Source organism: Momordica charantia (assembly GCF_013281855.1).
Source record: "Momordica charantia cultivar OHB3-1 chromosome 4 unlocalized genomic scaffold, Mcharantia_2.0 BLBB01000004.1, whole genome shotgun sequence".
Taxonomy (NCBI): domain Eukaryota; kingdom Viridiplantae; phylum Streptophyta; class Magnoliopsida; order Cucurbitales; family Cucurbitaceae; genus Momordica; species Momordica charantia.
Genome location: NW_028275162.1, coordinates 11,513,550 through 11,534,840, shown reverse-complemented (window position 1 = coordinate 11,534,840; position 21,291 = coordinate 11,513,550).

Here is a 21,291-nt window from a genome sequence, read left to right as displayed (position 1 = left end):
AATACAAGAGGAAGCTTTGAGAAGGTCCGCCGTATTGTGCTCTGATCGTGTTCGTGATCATATCTTGAAGCTGCTGAATAGACAGCGAAGCGATCAAAGTGGAAAATTGCGATTGATTTTATTGAGCTATAGTCTTTCCCTTTTCTTGAGCTATAGTCTTTCCCTTGTCATTTATCTTGAGAGCAGAGGTTTGACTCGACTCAGCAACATCATTATTTTCAATCTGATTCTTCAGGGAAGCGATTTCATAGTCCCTTTCTTCCACCGTCTTCATCAGCGCAGCGGGTTTCCTTTCCATTTCAGCCATCCTTTCTTCCGTGCTGCTTGCATTGACCATCATAACAGACATCACATCGATTTCTGGAATTTTCTCCAACTGAACAGAGGAAGGAGCAGACTCGATGAACAAAGTAATCTCCTTGATAACGACCCCAACTTGAGTAGGTTTCTTCATCTGCTGCAGTATTTCCTTAGCAACAGCTGGAGGAGTTTGATCTCCTCCTAACCGGATTTCTTTTGAACGACTATGGATGATCGGTCCTGTGTAAGAAGTGTTGCTTGAAGTAGAAGTACTTTTTGCAGAAGTTTTCTTAGATGTCATTGTTTCTTCTTTCTTTTTCTTGAGAGAAGTTTGAGTTTTGAGAAGGAGATGAGAGGTAGAGATGGTCCCACCGCGCGTGCCAATTTGTTCACACGAGATTTCCGGAGAAATTAGGTTTCGTGGAGTTGAACTTTTATATTGTTTGTATGTGTTGTATAGTTGATTCAATCTCTAATCTTTATCCTCTGATTCTTTCTCTCAAACTTGATGTGAAGATTGAGATGCTTGTTCTTGAATTTGGATCGATGTTATATGTTCTCCGAAAGTTTTCAAGTCTTCAAGTATTTAAAGTCTTCAAGTTGGTCTTCGAATCTTCAAGTCTTCAGAGAGTCTTCAATTTGGTGTGAATTCTCTCAATTCTGAAATTCTGAACCCCCCAAAATGAATGAGATCCTCTCTATTTATAGAGGTTTCCATAGGCTTTGGTGGGCCATTAGGCTTGGATAATTTTGGGCCAAGCTCAATTTTTTAAATGAATTTATTTAAATTTAAATATTAATCCACTTTAATTCATGGTAAATTGGATTTGTGGCCAAGTTTGTGAACCTAATCAATTCGGAGCCCAATACTCAAATGACCCAATTACATATTTTAATTGTCAAATTATGTTTAATTTTAATTTATGGTTAATATATAATTAATCCCTGAATAAAATAGATAATGACGTGGCCGTTTATGACTGGCCCAAAATTTATGGTTCTAGAGACACAATAATGTGAAAAATACAAATTAAATTCAAGTGTTTATGATCTTTTCACCCATATGTCTACCTAAAAATTAATCTTTTATTTTTACCTAAAAATTCAAGTCTTTAATCTTTTATTTTTTATTTTTAACTTTTTATAAAAGGGTTGAAAAATTAATTGATAAATGAAACTTAATTGCTCCTATAATTACTGATAAATAAAGAAAATATTAAAAAATGTTTGATAGGAATAGTTTTTTATTCCTCTCAAACTTGATGTGTATTTTTTTTGTATCGAAGTTCTATACGCTTCAAGAGTGTCTTAAGGTTTTCAAAGTTAGTGTTTGAATCTTCAAGTCTTTAGACGGAGCCTTCAATTTGATGTGTGAATTATCTCAATTTTGAAATTTTGAACATTTGAAAATGACGAAAAACTCCTCTATTAATATAGTTTCCACAGGCTTTAATGGGCTTTGGGTGATACACGACAACTCAAGCGTATTGGACTACTTGAGCCACAAGCCACTTGAACCCAATCGTATAGATGATTTCAACCCGAAAGGCTAAGAGTTGGATTACCTTTGCAGTCGTTACCTTGAGCACATAGATTACTCACTATGCTCAAAGTCGAAAACACTCCACGAATTTGGTGACCAATCAAACAAGCATGGTCACAGGGTAAAATATGGATTTCTAAGTTCAACCACACAAAGGAAAACGATATTTGGGGGAGGTGAGTTTTCACACGACAAGGGTGAGAGTAAACACTCAACAAACTAATTGATTCAAATTCAAAAGTCTTTAAAAAATGGGGGGTAGACACCTATTTATAGGTTAAGACCCATGACCTTTTAAGGAAAATAAAAAAATAAAAAATGATAAATTCCTAAGAGGTAAGAAACTTGCCTAAAAGTGATTTAAAATTGTTAAAACTAAAAAGAAATAATGAAAATCAAATCCTTCAAAATATCTCAAAACAAAAAAGGAAAACAATTTCTAAATTGTTTTGGAGTGGTCGTCAAGGCAACTTGGGGGCACCCATGGGGCTGGCAGTGGCGCGCGCCCAGGGGGCTGGCGCTGGGGTGGGCGCGTGCAAAGGCGGCTGGGGCATGCGCATGGGCGCTGGCGACTAGCGAAGCCGCACACAGGCAGTAGGCAGCATGCGGCTGAGGGGCGTGCGATGTGGGTGGCAGGGCATGCTTACGAGGATAGCAAGGTGTATGCGTGGGTGTGCACGATGCCTAGCGGCATGGGCGGTAGGTAGTACGCGCATGGGCATTGGGGGTAGGTATGGGCGCGCGAGCGTATGGGGGCAGGCGAGGCGCGATGTAAGGTTAGCGCGGCAGGGGTGCACTGGGAGATTGGCGCGGCAGGGGCACGGCCCCCGAGCGCGTTGGCATGTGCCTAGCTTGGTGTGTGTGCGGGTGGCCTTGCGATGAGCTTGTACTTGATGTGTGCCCACTCGCTTAGATTTTCCTCCATTCCCCTTCTCCTCTTAACCCTAGTAGGTTCTTCATTGACCTTCAAAATGGTAAAAATTTGTTTTTGGGTCTAATGGAGTTCCCTTCGTTTGGTGAGTCTTTGTTCTAGCCTATCTTCTTTTTTTGTGAAGGTGGGGTCTGGGAGCTTTGGGTCCAGTATTGTCACATCATTGGGTTTGGGTGATTTTTGATCCAACCCATGGATTTGGACTCTATTTGGGTCATGAGTCCAATTTTATTTTGAAACATCTGGACTTTGATGATTTTTGACCCATTCAAATAAATTTATCAATCCACCAAAACAGTCCTATGTAATTTGAGTTTTGGGCCAATTTTGTATGACCCAATTTGACCCATTAAATCCAATCCAAATGACCCCATGAAAGACACTTGGTATTATTTGGGAATTGCAATTTTTCTTTAATTTTAATTCAGGGATGATTTATAATTAGTTATAAATTTAATTCAACAATTTAGAGCCGTTTATGATTGGACCAAAATTTATGGTTTCAGGTACATCATTCTTTTTATATCAAAGTTTTTATTGTTTGGTTGAAAAAATGATCATTGATACATACTCAATATAAAAAAAAAAATAAAACAAATTTTAATAAATATGATAAAATTTGAAATATCACATGCAATTAAAATATGATAAACAGATTTTAATAAAATGTCACATTGGAATTGTTTTCTCTTTTAAACAAATTGAAAGAAAGATTATCAATTAAAATTTATTTTCACTTGTAAAATAAATGAACAACTAATTTCAAAAAATAAAGTAATTGTTATTAAAAAATGTAATTAGACGTTTTTACTTTCAAATATTTTTAAATACTATAATTACTACATTAATATAATTCATGTCATTTACTTAAACTAAAATCTATGTTTACTTCTAAAATAATTTTTAACAATACATTTTAAATAGAGATTTTTTTTAGAATGAGTACTTGTTTCAATAATATATCTTTTAATACTAATTATTTTATTTTACTTTTTTAGAATTAGTAGTTTTTTTATTCTAGAAAATAAAATTTCAATAAGTAACATTTATTTAAATTTGTTTAAAAGATAAATAATTGTAATATAATTTATTCTTACGAGTGTATGTGCTAATTATCGTTGAGCTATGCTCATGTAGGCAAACGTAAATTCCATATTTTCTTCTAAAATATTGTTTTTAAATAATATATTATTTTTAATAGTAATTATTTTGAAACCAAGACCTCTGGATTAAAAAGCAAGTGTATAGCCACCACAGTAAACTAATATTTATAAATAATTTGGCCTATATTGTCTCTTGAAGAGACCACATGCCAAAATTAAAAAATAAAAAATAAAAAATACATGGTGCCAGCAAGACGCCATGCAATTGAGAAAGCATGAGGCGACATAGGTCGTCTCTACCTTCAGTTTTTCAAACATTATTCTTGGATATAGTTTGATGGATGATATATTTAAAATAAAGCATTATTAAAAAAATATCACATTAGTATGTGTGTATATATATATATATAATTTATTTTAGAAAGTGGTCAACATTAGTATTAAACCTAACATTTTACTAAAAAAAATATACATATTAAACTTATTAGACCAATTTTATTACTTAAAAATATCTCAAATTTAAAAGTGTAACTATAAGTTGGATTTATATTATATTTATTTGTATATTAAAATATCATATAAATACTTTCATCCCAAAAAAAATCATATTGTACAAATATCTAACTAAAGAATGTTAATTCGAAAAAAAAAACGAAATTTATCGAATACAATACTATTTTAGGTTCCAAATTTTGTATTATTTTTGTTACACTATGTTATACACAGAAAATCAGCAATTGGTCGACTACAAATCAGAAGGAACTAGAGAAGCAACCGACGGAGAACCAGACCAAACCGAGCAAGGCTCGGTCCCTACCCATGCTCGTCGCTGAGCCGGGCTCGATCCACGGTCAAGCCCGGAGGTCACTTGCCTTTGATCGACGATTCCCTTTAGGCGTTGCAACTACGAATTAGGGATCCACTGTAGAAGGTTCTGGAACCATTCCCGCACCTATAAGTAAGCAATGCAGCATAACCCTAAGGGGCAAGTAAGAAACTGATTTCTCAACTCCTCTTTGCTAAGTTAGGCATCGGAGCCCGTGTGACTAAGGTCAAACCGATTTAGGTTAATTCGGTTTTGCAGGTTCTAGTTCCTTGATCATCAAGTTGGATGCGCGAGAAGGTGAACCGGAAGGTCAAAATCCTCACATCAACATTTGGAGCCGTCTGTAGGGACAAAAAACAAGCCAAACAGTATGACACCGGAGAGGAGTCCACGGGGTTGTGATGATAATTGCCACGCGAGGAGGTTAAACTTGGATGACCCCCTCATAGGTGGACAAATGGGCGAAACATGATTGAGTCGACAAAACCCGGAACACCAAGAAGGACTGCCTGAGGTGCCTACGACAGCAGCCCCTAAATAGCTCGAAAGTCAGTTCGCGGCCTTAGAAGAAAGGTGGAGGGCATGCTTCAACGAATGACCCAACTACTTCAACAACTAGAGCCATGAGAGGCCAGCGAGGTACCCCTCGTCCGAGATCCCTGAAAAGGGAAAAGGCCCGGTAGAGAGTGAGACTGAGGAGTCAACGAATAGTGCAGGGAGCAAATTCAGGCTAGGAGGCAATAGCAAATGACGAACTCGGATTTTCAACTCTCAAGGCCAACAAACGGACAAAAGTGACAGAGGTCTCCGGTACCAGATGAGAGCAAAAGCAACAAAGATAAACAGAATGTGGAACCCATAGACCTCGACAAATACAAACTGGTGGATCGACCTAAATTGTCCGAAAAACAACAAAGTCAAAAGGAAAAGAGGTTCGATTAGAAGAACTACTGGATCAAGTCGATTCGCCATTTACAGAAGAAATCATGGTGGAGAATGTCCCTTCAAAAGTCAAGCTACCAACTGTGAAACAGTATGATGGGTCACCGACCCATTAGATCACTTTGACGCCTACCGAGAATGGATGGACATCTATGGGGTATCAGAGGTGATCAGATGCAGGGTATTCTCGACGACTTTGAGCGGGTCGACCAGGGTATGGTTTCAACAGCTGAAACGAGGATCGATCTCAAGTTTCAAAAACCTGGCCAGGGCGTTTGTGACCCAGTTCGTGGGAGGACGAAGTCGAAGTCGACTCGTAACTTATCTACTGACCATCAAATAGAGGGCAACAGAGAGCCTACACGACTACGTGGCTAAGTCCGACCAGAAAAGGGAGAGATCTGGGGATAAGCCTCAATGGTCGAGATGAGAGAAGAGAGATCGGATCAGCCAGAAGGATCTGCCCCAGAAATTTGAGAAGTATACCTCAACCTCAGCCTCATCATTAGGCTGGGTCGGGTCGGCCCAGCCCAAAGAAGTAATGGCCCAAGCTTGGCCCATGCCCAAACCCTATGGGCCTCAAGTATTGTTTGGGCAGGGCTTGGGCTGGCCCAACCACTCAAACTTAGGCTCATAGCCCAATCCATGGGCCTAAGTTGATGAGCCAAAGTTGGATCGGGCTTGGATCGGCCCGTATATTAATATATTTTTAATTATTAAATTTTAAAATTTAAATAATTTACAAACTAAGTTTTTTATTTTTAAATTCTAGAATATGTGTTTTTATATATGGTACATCTTTTTTGTTATTTTTATAATCTTACTCATAAATTTTATTATGTCATATGTTACAAATTTAAGTTGCCTTATTTTTAAAAATTATATTTTTTATTTTTAAAAATTAAATTTATAATTTTTAACTTTTAACTTTATACAAGAGAAATTGAAAATTTAAACACTTTGAATTGGAACGTGAGAGAATTTCAGAGTGAGAATTAGAATTAGAATTTGAGTCAAGAAAAAAAAAGAAGGTTGATATTTATAAGAAAATTTTATATTAAAAAAATTTTAAAAATTACAACCTAAATATTTGATATGTTTAAAATAATTTTAAATTTTGAATTTGGAAAGTTGGAGAGTTTCCTCGTAATATGTTTCAAAACAATTATTTAAATGAGATATTGGGGAGTGGTAGAGTCTCTTTGGTAATATGTACTTATGTAAGAGGGAGAAACAAAAGATCCTACTTCCTACATGTTTGCCTACCATATCTAATTTATTTTTTATAATAAATAAATATATTAATATTATATAATATAAATATTAATAAATATTGGATCAGGCTTTTGGGTTGGCCCGAATCCAAATACGGCTCAAACGGGCCGGCCAAAAAATGAATATCCATATCCAATCTAATTAATAGAAGGATTGGATTGGGTCGGGCCGGTCAAACGTTGACCTTGGATCGAGCTTGGATCAGGCTTAGGCTGGGCCTGGGCCGGCCTTTAGGCCTCGGGCCCGATGATGAGGCTGACCTCGACCATGGTCCTACTCGAACAAATGTTGATGGAAATCAAGGACCAAATGTTGCTCAAATGGCCAGAGAGGATGAAAGCACCTCCCAATAAAAGAAGTAGACGGCGATATTGCCTTTTCTATCGAGACCATGACCATGCCACCCAGGATTGCTTTGATCTCAAAGAATAAGTGGAAGGATTCATCTGGAAAGGATATCTCAAAGAGTATGTGGAAGGCCCTAAAGCGACGCAGAATAGTGAGAACGACTGTAAGTCACCTACTCGAGAAATCAGAACAATAATGAGGGGTCCAGTAGAGAGAGAATCGGGCAGAAACAGGAAGACGAGTGTGCGGGAGACTCGAACGGCCCTCGGGCGACATGAGGTTTACTATGCATTTGTAGTAGAACCACAAGCAGTAATTGAGTTATCCGAGGATGAGGCGACCCATCTCCTTCACCCACACAACGATGCACTGGTAATCACTCTGAAAATAGCCAATGCGAAGGTGCACCGGATCTTCGTAGATTGGGGCAGCTCAATAGATATCATCTCCCTGGCGGCCTACAAAGCCATGGGTTTAGGAGACAAAGGTCTTAAGAGTAGCTCGGCACCGCTATTAGGATTTGGAGGAGAGCGAGTCATTCCTGAAGGAAGAATAGGCCAGTGACATTTGGAAGTGGGCCAAAGAGCGTCACTAAAATAGTAGATTTTTTGGTCGTCGACTACGCATCCTCCTATAATGTGATATTAGGTCGGCCAACAATGCACATGCTCAGGGCGATACCATATACATATCACCAGTCTATGAAATTCCTAACAAGTATCGCGCGAGTACTACTACACTTCAATGAAGGGCAACGATAAGGCTTTTACTTTGGGGGGGCATTGATTTCTTTGTTTTCTTTCTTTACTCTTGCTCTTCAACTAACGAGCGTGATGGATTTAAGATTGTTTCTTTTTATGGTTTTCGGGAAATTTTAGATTATTGATTTCTTATACTCAATAAAGTGTCTGTTATTTAGGTTCCCTGTCAACTCTATCTTCATAAAAAGCACTCTGTCTCATCTACAAGCATACTATCAAGGAGCAACAATCGACAATACGCTACCTTGAGAGTAGGGGGCATCACAGCTATAAGATAAGCGCGATAGGTCATAATCAGAAGACTCGAAGAGGCAGACAGCCCAAGTTGAGCAGGGCTCGGATCAAGCCCCTACTCGGCGCCGACCAAGGCTCGGGTCATTCGACTTTCTTCTCTCCTATTACTTAGAGTATAATTAGACTACAATTAAGACACGACTCTACATAGACAAAATTGGAAAGAATGATTAAACAATATCAACATGGCCAAACTAGAAACGGGTCAATTGACCTAGCATGGTTAAAACGTAAGATGGAGTAAAGTCAAAGGCTAAATGACGGCAGGTGCAAAACCATTGGCCAAAGCCAAAGGGTTAGAAACCTATGTAAGTAAAGGCAGCAAAGTCAACTTCATCAGAGTTAGAGCCGTAAGCCAATATTTGTTGGTAACAGAGGATTAATTGGTGATTCCGAAAAGAGATACAAACGAAAAAGCAATGCCATAAATTCGTAAAAGCACTAAGTACAGGCAAAGCAACTCGTTACCCTTTGAGGCTACCCTACTACTCATCGTCATCGTCACCCATGTCGACAGGAGCGTCATGCTCAGTTTTAAAACGCTCCGGAAGGAAGGAGTAATCAATATCGGGGTGTGTATTAGAAACCTGGCGAAGGGACCAGGAAACGCCACACTCCATGGCCGAATTTTGCAAGTCGACGTACTTTTGAGTTTTCTTGAATTCCTTAGCCAAGAATTCAGAATCAGTGAGTCGAGCGTTGGCTTCATCAAGCCTTCTCTGCAGGTTGACCAGCTGGTCTCGAGATTTTCTCTTCTCCGTTTCTAGCTCAAGCCAGGTGTTCTCCAGAAGGTTGTTGGCCTTATCTAAGGAAGAGAGAGCTTGATTCAACTCTTCCCCGAGAAGCATAGTGGTAGCGGAGGTGGTTAAATTCATCGGCAACCCGACCCGAGAATACCACTAGACGATTGAAAACTTGCCAAGTTAGAAACCAACATTAGGGGGAGATGCTATGACAAATACTTGAAGCTACAAACTACTCAGCGTATGGAGGTCGCTGAGGCATGTGTTGATGCTGTATTGAGGGTTTGATGGGCCAAAATCTGATCCGCTCGATGATTCACCGTGTAACGCCCCGCGTTCTTTGGCTCGTTTATTTTAAGATATAAATAGTGACTTTGGATTTTTCCCAAAGCTGATAATTTTAATTTTTGAATTTTATAATTTTGGAGTTCTAATTTTGGGTAAATTAGAATTAAATTCGTCGGATTAAGAGAAATTAAGTTTTCAAATTTTGGAAAGAGATTTTATTTCGATCTTAATTCATGGTCTTGGAAATCTAATTTTCCCTTTCTGGACTTTATTCTTGGGTTTTAGAGTTAAAGTTAATTATCTTATTTTGGGTTGTTATGGGATTTACTTTAATTAATAAAATGTAATTTTGGACTTCTTATTTTTGGGTCGGTGGTTTTATTTAGTTGGGTCTCTTTTAAAATTTGAGAATTTAGGTATTGGTTTTAAAACAAGTTGGTAAATAAGAAGAAAAGAAAAAGGGAAAAAAATAAAGAAAATCAATTTAGGTCATCTCTTTTCCCATTTCCCCTTGCCCTAGCCGCCCCACTCCTTCCTTGTCTTCTTCAGCCGCCATCCACCATTTCTCTGTCATCTTCTCCGGCAACGGTAGCAAGGCATCACGACCCACAGCCTAGCGATGGTAACTCTAGAGCAGCGGTCACGTTCGTTTGGCGTTCGTCTTTGATCCCTGGCAATGTTAAGCTCACCTCGACATCGCGAGCGGCACGAGCAAAGGTGACGTTTCATTCCAAAGATGGCCAATGGTGGTGGTGAGCCTCAACGGCGAGATTCAACAGAGATCTAGGTTCCATGGCAACGGGCAAGCAGTAGCCGACGACATCTTCCCCACAGCGAGCACGACGGAGCGAACCAAACCCACGAATTGGGTCATTTCTGTAGCAGGATCGGCGGCAATCGTCCTTCTGGCGAGCAAATCCCACGTCATGCGAAGCTGGCGGCATTTGGCGTGTTGTAGCAGTGCTGACATCGTTCTTCCCTGTTGTTTCTCGCGACCCTCACCATCTGGCGACAACCCACAACTCACGGTACGTTCCCATCATTTTCGGACAGCAGCAGCGACAACATCTCAGATTCGTGAAGCCGGTGAGTCTTGACGTTTTACCATCGTTCCGGTGACATTAGGCGGTGACCCACACCTCGTATGAAGCCGATTTGCAATACCCACCCTGTTCGGCATTGTTTCGGTGTTGACCCACTCCTTTTTGGACTCAAATCAGCATACCCATTCCTTTTCGGCGTAGGAGCAGCAAGCTTGAGGCTTTTCAAACTCAGTTTTGAAGTGTCGAGCTCTTTCGACATCAACCCACTATCAACCCAAGTGGTCTTAGCGTGAGTTAGTAGGAACCCTTCGACGAGCTTAATAGTGTAATAGGCCTTTGTTCGTAAGTAGTTTCTTACTTGAGGGATTGGGTGTTATGTGCTGATATGATATGGTTGTTTGCTCGTGTGCCTATGTGTGACATTTACATGATTTGTTGTCATTGTTATCATTTAGTAAACGTCATGGTTGATAAAATTGTTGATATATCTTAGGAAAATTATGTGGTTGTGTGAATAAAATTGTAACCAAGTAATCTTGGATGGCTATGTTTGAATTTTTGTTATGTTCTAATTGGTTTTCATGATAAAAATTGTATACTGGTACTATAATCTGTTGTTTCGAAAGCATATTGAATATTTGTGAGAAATCGATTGTGTTTGATGTATGCTGGGTATCTATTGATTATAGTTTGGTTAAGTTGTTGATTGTGCCTCTTATGTGAACCATGCCTGTTAGAGTTGTTGGATCATGTTAGACTATTTTAAATTGATTGGTATTTATGTATGATCATTTTGGTGTATCGCATATTGGACTGTTATGAGATTATTGATGCATGAGGCATGGCATAGTAGCAAGTAGGACTCTTGTGAGAGTTTCGAGATATAATGAAGTGAGTGGATGAGTAACAAGGCCAGAGGACTGGCACACCACTAGATGGATATCGAGGCTCCAGATACAAAGGTTGGGGATCGATACCCCAACTTTGGTAGAGATGAGTGTTGAAGCTCCGGGTACAAAGGTCGGAGGTCGGCACGGTGATTCTATTGATGAGTAGTGTTGGGTCTTGATGTGGTGGTGGTCAAGGACCAACATGCCTAGTAGACGTTGAGGCCTTGAGGATAAATGCCAAGGATCGATGCACAGTTCGAGAACTTGGCCATGTGTGGTCAAAGGTCGAATGCCAAGCGATGTAGAAAAGTGTGGATGCCTTAACTGTGCGTGGTCAGGGGTCAGTACAACTCGAAGGAGTATGTCTTGGAGGTAAAGGAAAGAGAACTAGAGAGTTTAGAGAATCTCGATGCCTTGGCTATGCGAGACCAGGGGTCGGTACGACCCAAAGGAGAAAGTCATGGAGAAACAGGAAAGAGTACTAGTGAGTTGAGATGCGATGGTGGATATGCATGTAGGTTGTATGTTTAGATGTATGTTTATTTTCTTATTATATAAAGTATGATGTATTCATAAGCGTGTCATTTGAACCTCTTTGTGATAAGCATGTTGTTTGTGCGTGACCAACAGGTATGGACCGCTTACTGAGTACTATGGTTGTACTCATCCCTCTTCCCCCCCCCCCCTAGTTTTGTAGGTATCGAGCTAACTCTTGGGATGGTGATGGTGAGGAGGAGACTTGACACTAAAGAGACCATTTAGCGCCGTATTATTAAGTTTCAATTTGGATAGGATAGTTATAGTTGTTTATTTGTAACTTGAGTCTGTTAATAGATTTATAAATTTGGTTGTTAAGTTCCATTTTTAGAGGATGTTTTAGGGCTGACAATTCACTATTCTTTGAGAACATTAAGTGTTGTTTATCTGCTTGAACTTCGATGATGTGATCTATTGGGGATATTTATCAGGATAATATATTTGTTCAAGCTGAATTTGAGTCAGCCTTTGTTTTGTTGCTATTCGAGAAAGTTAGCTTTGTGTAATGGATAATTTATGATTAGTGAAGTTTTTGGTGAAAAGTTTCTATAAGGTTGGATTGTTACTAAATTATTAACAGAGAAGAATTTGAGTTTCGTCAGAACTTTAGTGTTGTTTGTTTTGTTTAGCACAAGCTTTTGTAAGTGTTATTAATCAGAGTAGGTGACTGGGTGTTTATGCTGAACGCACGCACTAAGCGTGATAACAATTATATAGATGCAAGCGCACACCTGTCAGAGTAATATAAAATGGATGGAGTATCCAAGTATCGATCCTCAAGGACTTCTAAATAATTTCCAAACTCTGAAGTTTTAAAGAATAGTGAATGTTGAAATGAGTGATTCTTGTAAAATGGGAAGTGGTCACAAATAATGGTTTTGGATTTGGGATTTGGACTTATAATAATAAAACCTAGCCCGAATTACTTCAAGTTAGCCAACAAAGAATCAAGGACATGCTAAGGACAATATGCATTTTACTTTAGAAACCAACGACTACGCTTCTCACTTGACTTATGTCTAAGCAAGTTCAAAGTCCTAAGACATTCCCTAATATGTCTATTATGAGATATATCTTAGTTTTAGGATGGAAATAGTCGCAACCTCGGGTTAAGGTCCTATGTCTAGGCTACTTAAGCGGAACCCTTATGTCTAAGGCCCTCCTCTCCTCGGTTTAACCACTCAACAATGCAAATAAGCAACCTTTTCAGTATTGACTGTTAAGACTTACAGTGGCCTTCTCCAAATCCTAACTTTTTGGGAAAACATGTTGAGCAATGAATGGAAAGCAAAAACACTACTTCTTAGCAACCCTTGTTAGACATAAAAGGCTAACTATCCATAACCGGGCTAGAGACGGGAATTTAGAAAGACATATTGAAGAAAATACAGTAAGTAAAATGGTTGAAATTGGAATGCATGTGTGAAAAACAAAAGTTAACTAATAGAGAGTTTTTATCGGGGTTGAGAGCTTCGCCCTTCTCTTTCAAGCAAGGGGGAGTGTCACGTGCTCTTTCCTCCAAAAACACAACTCTCTTAACTAAAAATAAAGTAAAGGCAAAGGGAAGATAAGCAAAGTGCTGGATTTTTATATATTTGAATAAGTAGAAAATAACTAAGTACAAATGGAAACAAAACAAAGCTCAATAAAAGAATGTAAAGTACTCGGGATTTAAAAACCAAAAGTAACTAATGAAAGCAACTCAAAAGTACTTAGAAAGCAACAAAGAAACACTAAAAATGATCAAGAGAAGGAAGCAAGGCTTGATGAATTTGGTGGAGAAGTTGCTGGAATTTATAGCTGTGCAGAATTGGTTAGGTAGGTCCTAAAACGATGGTGAATCACCCATTTCCAACTCTTTTGACTGACCAAATCGTGCTCAAACTGATAGTGGAACACTTCTTCTACACGTATGCATCGGTTGGAACCACCAATACGCATTGGAAGACGCGTTTCATTAAGGGCAAAGTTGGAAGAAAACCAGTTTTTCTGCAGGCTTCCCAGGCGCCTGGCGCCTCCCATGATGCTTTTTTTGTCTTTTTGCTTCTTTTGATTAATTTGCACTCCCAAATGGTCCTAAAATGTCATAAATACAATATAAGCCAACCACAAACCATAATATATGAATTTTGCATGAATTGGAACTCAAACGACCGAGAAAAATCCGAAAGAAAGCTGAAACATTGTAAAAACAGCATCTAAAACCTTCTTTTTACGCATGTAAACAAGCGTAATCAGTAGGGCAGAGGAAGCGTAGTAAGAATTTGTCATAGTTGTATTTCTAGTGGTTTAATTCTCTAGTACGAGTGATACTTTTTTAGTGGCTTTTAGTAACGGTCCCTGTTGAAATGTTGAAAATCCTGGGGCGTTACACACCGAGCCCTTTCCAAAGGTTAAATGCCATTTCCAAGTAGGCTACCCAATTGACATCAGCACTATATGGGCTAGAGAAAGGAAAGATTGAAGCTTGAGAAGAGCTCCCTAGATGACCACGAGAGGCAGACGAGATAGACATCCTTTGGAGCTTGCTGATCACGGGCTAGCCAATCACTGTCAATCGCCGCCAATCGCTGATCACGGGCTAGCAAATCGTCGCCAATCACGGGACAGGAAAGAGTAGTCCTCTCTCATCACGGGCTAGCCAATCGCCACTGACAATGAACCACTCGTGCTTCCAATGCTTCACCGAGGAAGGATCCATAACAAGAATCTAATTCTGAGAACTAACATGAAAGTGAAAGTTATCCTCGGGACTCTGTTTGAGGTAATAAAGCGACATGAAATCCGCGGCGGTTAAAGGTTGCTCGCCCCCGAGGTACGACCATAAAATAAAGCAACTAATCAAGCTAGACCATCCATTCGGAACAATTTGGGAAGGGGCTACTTGATTGAAAGCTAAGAAATTTTGAAGAAAAAGAGGCAACGGTAGACAGACTCCGAATTGGAACATGGTTGCATAAAAAACAACCTCACTAGGAATAGATTCGTCGATACTTTCTCCCAGATTTGGAAGACGAAGGCTAACCGAATCCGAGATATGGTACTTTGAATGCAAGCAACGCAGGTCTCTCACTGTAAGAGTGGAGTTATCCACCCAGGACGGACGATAGGGTCAAGATTCAGACGACGGATTCGACGATGATCCATCATCTGAGGAGGTCCACTCGAAATTAAGATCATCCATGAGAATAGAGAAACACGGCAAAAAAAAAAAACAAATAAAGAGAGGAGTACCTTGTAAGGAGGATGATAGGAAATGAGGGAGGTGAAGGGGTTTATATAGCCCCCAACACAAGAGTACAACTCTCGGTCTAGTGGTCTTTAACCAAAGAACCGAGGTGTGCTCTGCTCGGTACCCAACACCCCGTGAACTTGGTCACGGGTCCTATAGGTATGCGATAGCCACATTGACCGCTTTAGGTCTTGCGAAGGAGGGGAAAACCAACATGTGACCTTTTCGTGGCCCGTGAGGATGGGACAATTCAACTGTCCTCTCGAGTCCCACAATGGTAGAATGGCTCAATTGACCAACGATCTTGGACCATGAAAATCGAGACGTGCTCGGTACGGTCCCCGAGGAACTCGTGACCTCCTTGATCACAGGTCTAACTTGGGAAGACAAATCACGACAAAAAATATTGCATACTCTCAAGAAGATGAAAACATATTCGAAAGCATTACCTTGGGGGTAGGAGCAATTGTTATACACAGAAAATCAGTAATTGGTCGACTACAGATCAAAAGGAATTAGGGAAACAATCGGCGGAGAACCAGACCAGACCGAGCAGGGCTTGGTCTCGACCCCTGCTCGACACCGAGCCGGGCTCGGCCCAGGTCAAGCCCGAAGGTCACCTACCTTTGATCGATGATTCCCTCTAGGCTTTGCAACTACGAATTGGGGCTCTACTGTAAAAGGTTTTGGAACTATTCCCGCACCTATAAGTAACCAATGCAGCTAACCCTAAGGGGTAAGTAACAAATAGAAACTCACCATTTCTTAACTCCCTTTTGCTAACTTAGGCATCGGAGCCCGTGTGACTAAGGTCAACCAGTTTAGGTTGATTCGGTTTTGCAGGTTCTAGTTCCCTGATCATCAAGTTGGGTGTGTGCGAGAAGGTGAACCGGAATGTTAAAATCCTCTCATCAACACATTACAACAAATATCACTTTTGATTTGTATGAGTGAGAGTGGCCTGAGTCGTCGACTCAATATGCCTATCATTTTGGGGACGAGACCAAGTGGGGAACTGGGAACATAACTACACAAGATGGAATTCACACCTTCCCGACTTTAGGGTAAGTAGATGAGTGTTCTCTTAAGTGCTAACACTAGCCCGATAGGGACTTCTGGTTATTCGTTGGACCATAATCGGGTTGTTTATTAGAGGATTAGCGGTACTTAAGGCATAAGATGTAACACAGGAGTAAAACAGCCATTTGATCCAGCTGTGGTTACGAACACTCGTGAATGATTGACTTACTGTTAATGGTCAAAATCCATGGACACAAAATATTCCACAGTGAGAAGAGTGCAACTGTGTTGGGTGTATTGCCCTAAACTCGTAGTTTGTATCTATGTAAAAACAAATGTATATTCAATAAAATTTTATTCAATAAATTTGTTGTCTAATTCATAACATTCCATTGTCCAAAATCCAATAAACTAAACATCCAAGGTTATTATCATGTAACAGGGACAATATATATACTGGGTATATATTTGATATATTAGGTATATATTTGATATACCCCTGATATACGAGTGGATAATGTACTGTGAATAACCTAAAGGGTCTATAGTATGTCGATAAGGCTGGTTACCTTATTCTAGTAACACTATGGATACGATCCACTTTATAAATGTTATAGATGACTCGATCTAGGTTGTTCAGTGGAGACATGCGAGTGGGGGTATCCTATACTATGAGTTTGTATAAGATCGGATCGCAAAATAGCCAATCTTTAGATATAATACCATTAACTAACAGATTGTTATTTCTTAGGATGACTAGACAACTCATTCTCAATCTTGAGTGAGTTATGGACTCCTGCCCGTGAGGGCTCATCCTTTGTTTGATATGGGTGAGAGTGGCCCGAAACTCTTACTAAATATTCCTACCATTTTGGGGATGAGACCGAGTGGGGAGCTGGGAACATAACTTCACAAGATGGAATTCACTCCTCCCCGATGAATGTTCTCCTAAATGCTGACTCTAGGACTTGGGGCAGATGAATGTTCTCCTAAATGCTGACTCTAGGACTTGAACAAGGGCCCCACCCTCTCACTGGCCTAAGAGGGACTTCCGGTTATTAGTCGGACCATAACCGAGTTGTTCACTAGAGGAGCAGTGGTATTTAAGGAGCAAGATGTAACACATGGGTAAAACGGTAATTTGACCCATCTGTGGTTACGAGCACTCGTGAATGATTGACTTGTCATTAATGGTCATACATCCGTGGACACGAAAACGTTCTACAGTGAGAATAGTGCAATTGCGGGTCTTTAGTAGAGTGATCGTAGTTAACGAATGTTGATTAACTCGGTCAATGAATTTGACCAATTAATCTGGCATCGTTGGAGCTTCTGATCTGTAGGTCCATTAGGTCCCCCTACTAGCTCATAACGGGTAAAACGAGGATCAAGTTTTTGGAAGAATTTGAAATGTTTAAATTGCTAAAGGGAATATATGTATATTGATACATTATAATATATAGTTAATTCTAACTTGAAACTATATATTATAAGAGAAATCATTTGAATAAGATTCAAATAAAATTAATATGTATATGATTCATATTAAAACTATAGGTTCAAAATAATGTACATAAAATGTACCTTACAACTATAAGTTATACGAGATAAATGCTTTAAAATATGACTATATTATAAATAATTAAGTGTTAATTATATATATATACATATACATAATTGATTAATTAGATTAATAATTAATTAATTAATAAGATTAATTAATTATAAATATATATATTAATTATTATTTTATATTAATTTAATTAATATTAGATTAATAAATCACTCCCCTGCTTAATTGCAGGGGAGTGGGGGGTTATTATTGACGTGGGGTAACTCCCCACGTCATCTTTCTGTTTTTGTTGAAACACAGAAAAAACAGAGGTTTTTTCACATAACTCCTAAAAGCATTTCTCTCTATCTCAATCTCTCTCAATTCTCTCTCTCGTTCCAAACAAAACGCTCCCAGAAGCATGTTCTCGAGACCCAAGAGGATGGCACGAAAGATTTGGTAGTGGTGTTCGGGTGGAAATTAACTTGAAGAAGAGTTCTTCAAAGGTAATAACATTTTTCCCCTGTGTTTTGTTTTTGCACTTGTTTGATTTTGTTTCTAAAAAATTTATGAATGATGATTCGCATCTGCTCCGGGATTCACATCCCATCAAACTGTGGGTCTTTAGTGGGGTGACCGACACTTAATGAATGTTGATTAATATAGGTAGTGAATTTAATCAATTAATCTCGTATCGTTGGAGCTTCTGATCTGTAGGTCTATTAGGTCTCATTGCTAGCTCATAAAGGATATTTAAGAATAGTTAGTATTCAAAAGAATTTGAATTGTTCAAATTAGTTAAAGGGAATTAAGGTTAATTGTATGAGATGCAATTAATATAATGTATGTGATACATCATAATATAAAGTCAATTTTGAATTGGATTCAAAATTATGAGAGAGATGAATATTAGAATTTGATTGTAATATAGTTGAGTAATTTAAGTTTAATTTAATTAAATATGATTTAATTAAATTAATGTGATATATTAATTTGGTTAAATTAAATTAGATTTAACTAAATTAAATTAAATTAATAATTCTTTTTTGTAATTAATTAAATTAGATTCAATTAATTATTATTTTAATTAAAATTGTTTTAATTGAAATAAAAAAAAGAAAAAAAGAAAGAAAAAGGAAAAAGAAAATGGGAGGAAAATCTCCCACTCCCCACCATTAAAGGTGGGAAGTGGGGAGACTTCCCCCTCACTCCTCCTTCCCAATAAAAGGACGCTCTATCATTTCCTTTCAATCTCCCGAACGTCGGTTGATAGAGTTTCAGAAACTCAAAATGAGAAAAGCTCTCTCTCGATTTCTCATTTTCCCTTTCAATTATAAGACAGTTCCCACAAATCGAGATTTTAATATCCAGATGATAGCAAGGAAGACTTTATGGTGGCGTTGGTGTCTACATTGAAGAGGTGTCTTCAAAGGTATGTATTACTAACTTCCTTCGTACTCATGCTTATGTATTTTCTTTGTTGTAATTCTAAAACAAGATCGAAGCACACGCGTTGCGCGCTTCCACTGCGGGATCTGATCCCTTCATAAACTATACCCCACTAAGAAGCAACTAAGGAAGCTCGCAGGACTCGCATTTCAAAGCTATATGAAATTTTCTATTTTCTACCATAGATAGGACCATATTAATTACATGTTTAATAGGATGGGTTGTTTCTACCATAGGGTAAGGGTAGGTTTTGTTTTATTTTCTTTTCAAGTACCTTAGCCGTCAGGCTTCAACTGATCTTAATAGGTTATCATGGGTGATGTGTATGGACAGGATTTGATTCGTATTTCCTATATGTAGCTAAGAGCTTCATTTTACAATATTTGCGATTTTAGAATTTTTGCACTCAAACCAAGGTTAGTAGCTAGTTCTCATTTGAAATATTTATGTCTCTTCCCTTAGCAGTTCAATTCCATAGTTTATAATGTCTAGCCGTAGTAGTTCGGGGAGGAGCAATAGGTCCTCCTTTAGTTCTGACAAGTCTATCTATGGTTTTGAAAGCTCATATGATCTAACCGCGATTATTGGAGGTCACAGCTATTGGAGACCAAACCTTCCACTTCAAATCCAGGTGTGAACTCTCTGTCCATTTAAACTAGCGAATGAGATTTAGACATGACTAGGGATAGGTATAAGGTGCCCAAGTATATAAGGATGAGGCACCCTTTAGAAGGAGAGATTATAGAAAACCCACTAAAAAGACGAAAAACATGTAGTCTTCTACCTGAAGATGTTCAACCTTGGAGTTACGCTTCCTCTTTACAAATTTGCCCAAAAAGTTTTGTCTGAGGTGAATTTAGTTCCCGCCCAATTAGCTCTAAATGGATGGGAAATAGTACTTTGGTGTTACATGTTATGGTGAGGAATAGAAGAACGTAATGTTGGTTCTGAGTAATTTTTATACCATTTTTATGTCAGTTCATTCCACGTAGTAATGGATTCTGATGGTAGGGAGTTCAGCCATGTCCTAACGTTTTATTTCAACGAGAATGGGAACAATTTCAGCTTTAGGGCTTCTTTCGTTACTCCCCTGATCTTCAACGAATTATTGACCTCCAAGAAATATCTCAAATAGAGGTGTGGATCTTCGTATGCATGACCCTCAAAGTGTCACACAGTTTGGAACACTTGAAACATTACGGGTTTAAGCTTAAACCCATCAGCATCTATTTCCGGCTCTGTTATAACAAGAATAAAATCATAAAATTCCGGAGCTACATACGCTCAAATCACTTGATTTCCATCATCAGCAAGATGGACAACGTTTAGAGGTGGGGCTCCAATAGCTCTAGCATTCTCTGCTCTAGCAACCTCATCCTTTGGTACCTCATCAACTTGCAAATTTGGCTGGTTCTACTGGTGATTCATGTCGACCCTTTATTGTCTTTGAAATTCTTGCTTGTTTGTTATTCGCCTAAATGTCCTTTCTATTTCTAGGTCAAGTAAAAATTCAAACTCACGGCGTTTGTTCATTCACCTACTTAAACACAAAAATGCAATTGAGGAAGCTCCTTAAGCATGTTATTTTTAAACCAAAAAAAAAAAGGTAAAACAAAATAGTCCTCGGCAACGGTGCCAAAAACTTGTTATTCTTCACACAACTCTTATGAAAACAAGGTGCAAGTATACATCATAAATCGGTTGTTGTCATAAACAAAGTCGTGTCCACAAGGCTGAAATTTTTACTCGAAATCTTAGCTTAGAAATACTAAAAATAGAACAATAGATATATGCAATTGGTAGCCAAACAAAATTAAAATACAATAGAGTGAAGAAAAACAAATAGTAGAAAATAACAGCGAGAATATCAAAGCCAAAAGCAATCGAGGCAACGAAACAACAAACAGCATAAAAAAGCTTCACACTCAGACAGATGCTAGGACAAGAGATACGACCGTAAGGTAATACTTCTGACATAGGGGAAAACACATGAGAGGCTAGTTGCATTTTAGAATACCGAAACCAGCTTATGCTTTAGCATCGACACACTTACTACTCCTCAAATCCACTTGGCTTCCTTCACGATACCCAAATCATGATATCTCACAAATTCCATTGCTAAGAATCGAGCATACAAAATAGGTTAACAACAATAATGTTAGGTGAACTCTATTACTAAACATTCACAATCTAACTGAAAATGTAGACTAACAC